This window comes from Mustela nigripes, chromosome 3, assembly GCF_022355385.1.
Source record: "Mustela nigripes isolate SB6536 chromosome 3, MUSNIG.SB6536, whole genome shotgun sequence".
Lineage (NCBI taxonomy): Eukaryota > Metazoa > Chordata > Mammalia > Carnivora > Mustelidae > Mustela > Mustela nigripes.
In genome coordinates, this window is record NC_081559.1 from 20,783,161 (window position 1) to 20,789,649 (window position 6,489).

Genomic DNA, 6,489 nt, shown 5'->3' on the forward strand with positions numbered 1-6,489 from the left:
GGCGTTTAAAAATAAAAGGCAGACGTATAAGGAAAGCCCATCAAATAGTAAAGTGCTTTCCCTTCTAGGGAGTACAAATTCTGCTTCTCTCTCTCTCTCTCTCTTTTTAATTGTAATTAACTGTATGCTAAAGAAAAATAATTCAAAATTACTTCATATAACTTAATTTTCTTTCTATAATGAAAAAAATGAAATGAAATGGAATGGAATGACAGCAAGATTTACTTTCTTGCCAAAAAGCTTTTCTAATAGTAAAATGACTGTCAATCAAAGTTGTTACTTATTTTACTTCCTAAATGGCATAAAGCCTAATTACTGATCTCCTGAATTTTTTTTTTTATCCATACCAGGGAGACAAGATATCCTTTTTATCTAAGCGGTCAGAGAAATATAGGAGAAAAGGACTTAAATTATCAATATGGTGTGAGTTTTGGTGAGTAACTTGAAAATTTTTCTTTTTCTGTCTTTAGGTTCCTCAGTTTGCAAAGCTAGATTCTCCTATTAAAGAAGCATAAGATTAACCATTGTTCTTTTATCTTGTGGGGTATTTAATTCATGAGTAGTTATTAATTAGTAAAAACAAAAAATCCAAAAATACAAAATAAGCCAAAACAAAACCTCCCCCAAAACCCAGTAGCTAGTTTGGGATTTTAAAAGAGCATATTTATACATTAGATAATTAGATATATAAGAGCATATGGTGTATATCTATATAGACACATAGATGTATATATATATACACACACATATACACCTATATACACATACATATGTAAGTGTATATATGTAAATACATATTTATATTTTAATTGTTGAATATTGTGTTTAAAGATATAGCTTTATTATCGATTTTCCATTTTGTTTTGGTCTGATATAAAAGCATTCCCCAGTTTGGAGAAGGTCACTCTTACAACTAAGTTACATTTAGAATCTCATATTATCAATAGTTTATTTAAGTTACATCTGCCCCCAAGAACAGTCTCCTTACTAGACTGTACTGGATTATATTATCCACGTACGTCCAGAAGAAGCTTTTTTTTATTGTTGTTGTTAAGATTTTTTAAAAAATGTATTTACTTGAGAGAGAGAGAGGGAGAGGGAGAAAGCACAAGCAGGGGGAACAGCAGAGGGAGAACCAGGCTCCCCACTGAGCAGGGAGCTTGACTTGGAGTTCCATCCCAAGACCCTGGGATTATGACCTGAGCCAAAAGCAGCAGTTTAACCGACTGAGCCACCCAGGCACCCCGGAAGAACTGTTTTTGTTAGCTCTTTCCTTTGCTGCCTTACACCAAGGACTCAGTCATTACCTACATTAGCTACTGGTACTTGTTTCTCACATATAGGACAGTCAGGAAGAATCCAAACATATTTTTCTAAGTACATTGCTTGTTTCAAATGTAAATAATTAGAATTTTAAAAATAATGCTATGTTTTATAATAGAAATACTTTATTAAATAGCAGAAATATATCCACCAATTTGCTTTCCTTTGGACTATCAAAAGATAAATGGGGTTTTTCTTCAATTCCTGAGTGATGGGTAAGCTCTTACCTTAATTCAACGTCTATTTTAATACTTCGCTTCATGTAAGAAATTCCTTAAAATCTATGACAGATATACATGTAAAAGGGATTTTTGTGTTCTGAGAAAATCAAAACAAAGCAAAAACAAAAAAAAGGGAAAAAGAAAAATTGAAATAAAAATACTTTATTTCGTATGAAGAGGGAAATGGCTTGATCTTACTATGTATCTAAATCCCTTTGTGTTATCAATTATATATCTTGGATTTATGAATTCACAGAAGTAGGTATGTTGGCATTGCACTTTTTGTTTGAAGAGTAGAGCTCACAAAGGTACAGGTGCCATTCATTTGTTATACAAGGGTATATGGTATTGACATAATATTACTATTGTCATTAACCTTGATCATGTTGTGGAGGTAGTGTTTGACAGGTTTCTCCCCCAAACCCATAACCTAGTCTAATCATTAGAAGAACATCAATAAAGTCTAAATTGAGAAGCATTCTGCAAAATTCCCGACAAGTACTTTTAATTGTCAAGATTATCAAAAACAAGGAAAGATTGAGAAACCTTTAGGCTAGAGGTGCCCAAAGTAACATGATGGGTAAATGTAATGTGGTGTCCTAGATGGAAGCCTGGAATAAAAAAGGAACATTAGGTAGAAATATGAATAAAGCATGGCCTTTTCTTTATGCTATTAATAGTGTATCAATAGGGGCACCTGGGTGGCTCAGTGGGTTAAAGCTTCTCCCTTTGGCTCGGGTCATGATCTCAGGGTCCTGGGATCGAGCCCCATGTTGGGCTCTCTGCTCAACAGGAAGCCTGCTTCTCCTCTCTCAATGCCTGCCTCTCTGCCTACTTGTGATCTGTCTGTCAAATAAATAAAATAAAATCCTTTAAAAAAGTAGTGTATCAATATTGGCTTCTTGTGACAAGTGTACCATACACTTGCTAACAGTAGAAAAACTGGGTGTGGAGTGCATGGGAGCTTCCCTCAGCTTTTCCATAAATCTAGAACCATCTAAAATTTTAAAATATTAATGAAAAAAAGTCTAAAAACTGTAAAAACAAGTCACCCTGAAACTTCAAATATAAGAAATGTAAGATCTCATTCCCACTAAGTCGACATTCCTTGTGTCAGGTATGATAGAGAAGGAAAGTCAAACATGTTCACAGTCCTTTTAAAAAATGGTTAGTACTATTGGACATAATGTCTATGGTGTTTGGTGAGGTGTTATTTGTTATACACAGAAATGATAGGTGGAGAAAGAAGAATTTAAAGGCCTTCTGAGACTATGATCCTGAGCAATTTAATGTGATAATCACGATCAAAAGGAAATTGCTGTCTTGGCCCCTCCTTTTTTATAGGACTATTTGACAAAGCTTACTTATAAGGGGAAAGAAAGGGAACAGCTAAGGAATCCTGTTCTCAGTGACAGCTGATGCCCTCCATGCCCAGATCTTCCAAGTGTTCCTCATGCTTAACCGTAATACTTGCTGTGTAAGCTTTTTTAGATGTTCTCCAAAAAGCAGGAGGATGGCCTTTATTACTAAGGTGGCTTATCATAGTCTACCTTCTGATTTCTTTGTTTTTTTTTTAACCACATGGTCAAGGCTTGTCACACATTTATCTGTTTCTTGTAGGATAGTGCGAGTTTGTAGGTTCTTTTGGCTAAGGTAAAATACTTGTTTTATGTTAACTATACTGGAACTAAAATTAAATTAAATGATAAATAAAGAGAAAAAGAAATACTCGTTTTATGTTTGGAAATGCTAGGTCTGGGGAATGAGAACCACCAGTATTTCTCCTTCATTTTACTGATCCTTTCCACAGCCTAACGTGCTTAACCACTGACTGGACAACCACAGGGACTGATTGATTCTCCACATATTGACATTGATTATACTCTAGGTCCTGTTATAATAGGCATTAGAATTACTGGGTGAACAGGACACCCAGAAGTGTTCTCTTGCACTTCTGTTGGAGATTAGGGGCTATAGAAGACCATGATCAACCTCAGGAAATGATTGCACATTGTGACAAGGACAGGCATACTCACTCTACTGTGCTTCGCTTTATTGTGATTCACAGATATTGTGTGTTTTGTTTTGTTTTGTTCTTTTACAAATTGAAGGTTTATGGCAACCCTGTGTTGAGCAAGTCTACTGGCACCATTTTTTCCAACAGCATTTACTTTGTGTCTCTGTGTCATGTTTTCATAATTCTCACAATATTTTTAGCTTTTCATGTTTATTATATTTATATGTAATACATAATATGTAATATTAGTATTATATATTAAATAGAATATATTTCATGATTATATTTATTATGGTGATCTGTGTTCACTAATTACAACTTGCTGAAAGCTTTGATGATAGTTAGCAGTTTTTTAACAATAAAGTATTTTCCAATTAAGATATGTATTTTTTTTTTAGACATTAGGCCATTGAAATTTAATAGACTACAGTATAGTGTAAACATAACTTTCATATGCACCAGGAGACAGAAAAAATTCATTTGACTTACTTGTAGTGATGTCTTCTTTATTTGGGTGTCTGGAACCAAACCAGGAACATCTCGGAGCTATGCCTGTAATACAAAGAAAACCAGTCCAATGCTTTGAAAGTAATGACGTGAGGTGGGGGAACACTAACTTTATATGTAGGCATTTCAAAGAAGCTGCCATTTCAGCTTAGAAAGAGACTCTGTAAAGGAAGGTACTTGCTTTATACTTTCAGATTTCCTGAGAACTTTACTTAGAGCAGAAGCAATGATATTACAGAATTTGCAATGGTGTATTATTTAGCCATTTACAAAAGGCATTCAAAATGTAGAATGTAAAAAAAGAAAAGTAAAATGTATAGACCCTACAAATCAGCAATTCCAATTCTTCATAATTAGTAATGATTTTCCACCTTGGTTGCATAGTAAAGTTACTTGGGGAGATTTTATTAAATACCCCTGCCTGGGCTCACTCCCATATTCTGATTTAACTAGGTCTAGTGGGGATAGGGGCTGGGGAGCATGGGCAGTGGTATTTTTGAAAGCTCTCTACACGTTTTAAATGTGAAGCTAGATTTAGGAAACACTGACTATAAATATTCACACCTATGAACCTAGAGTCTGAACAAGGATGGTAGTACCGTATTGTTTCTAATAGGAAGTTCACAACATGAATGCTTGTCAATAAATTTGGTTAAACTGACGGTATGGGGGCACCTGGGTGGCTCAGTGGGTTAAAGCCTCTGCCTTCAGCTCAGGTCATGGTCCTAGGGTCCTGGGATCAAGGCATATATCAGGCTCTCTGCTCCGTGTGGACTGCTTCCTCCTTTCTCTCTCTGCCTGCCTCTCTACCTGCTTGTGATCTCAATCTGTCAGATAAATAAATAAAATATTTTAAAAAACCAAAAAAACTGACATGGTATGTGTGTATTTTTCCTATACAATTCTATGTAATAATGAGGTTGGCCAAAATATTCTGGTATGGAAAGATCTGTAAGACATGAAAATAACAAGATGCAGAATATGATGTATAGTTTGGTACCATATGTATAAATATATTCACAAAAATCTATGTAATTCTATATGCATGTATGATGCGTATCTGTGTTGGCTACCGTTCAGATAAGTGACAAAAGGAGTTATGGGAACTTCAGAAAGATCCAACCTGACTGTAGATTCAGGGACAGTAGGGAAAGATTAGGAAGACTACCTCCTATTATGCCTCAGAACAATGAAGCATGATGTCGAGATTTAGGATATGAATTTGAAAATGATGTCACTACGTTTTCTAAAATGGTCGTGGCTAAGGGTGTTGCAGTGGAAAGGTGATATGTGCAAATGGCTTGGGATCTGGAAAGAGAAGGTACAGGTCCTCACTTTCATGGCACTCTCTCTTCCTCGCCTTGCTTTCTCAGTTGTGCCCAATTTGTGCATCTCTGAGATACATACTTTATATAGACACACACACACACAAACACACTGCAAGGACTTACAGGCTCACTGACACACACACCCTACAAGACACACGGTCTCATCGGTATGCACATGGGCGTGCACACACATATCTACATCTTTCCCTGGCAACCAAGTATAGCCCTGGAGAATTAGATCATGCTAAGAGCTTCTCATTATTTATCAAAGGAGGTGAGTTTTGCATGCTTACAATTGTGATGTGAAAAATAGTAATATATGTAGATTCGCGGCTTCCCCTGACCCCACAACATTTGTCCTCTGATGAAATAGGAAATCTTCTGATCAGCTGCTGTGAGGAATGCAATTTAACAAAGAATGACTCTGCTCGCTGCTCGGGGGTTACTAGGAAGGAAGGTGAGAGCTTTGGGGAGCTCCCTGTGGGGGACACAGTGCTGTTGGAGAACCAAGATGGCAGGACAGGGTGGAGGTCTCCAGGAGTAAACCAAGAGATGGTGGACTTGGGCATTTTGAAGTGCTATAGAGTAAGAGATGACAGGAAATTATAATGAGCTGTAGTGGACTAAGTTCTTGGACTTCCTTGATGTTTTAGAGAGAAAGAGGTGAATAAAGTGTAAAATCCACTTTGGGCTAGATTTCTTTATCTTTTATTTATTTATTTTAAAAGATTTTATTTATTTATTTGACAGAGAGAGAGAATGTCTCGGAGTACAAGCAGCGGGAGTGGCGGACAGAAGGAGAGGGAGAAGCAGACTCTCTGCTGACCAGGGAGCCTGATGTCGGGCTCAATCCCAGGACTCTGGGATCATGGCCTGAGCCGAAGGCAGACGCTTAACCAATTGAGCCACCCGGCCGCTCCTGTATTTCTTTAATCGTCACAAAACTAAGCGTTATGGCTGAGTTATGTTTGCTTCCCAGGGTTTATGATCAACAGATCATTTTGGACAATGACACATAATTGTTTAAATAAAACGAGTTTTATCTGAATCCACAATGAAAAGCAAGATTTAAGAAAAGTAAGTGTGTCAAATG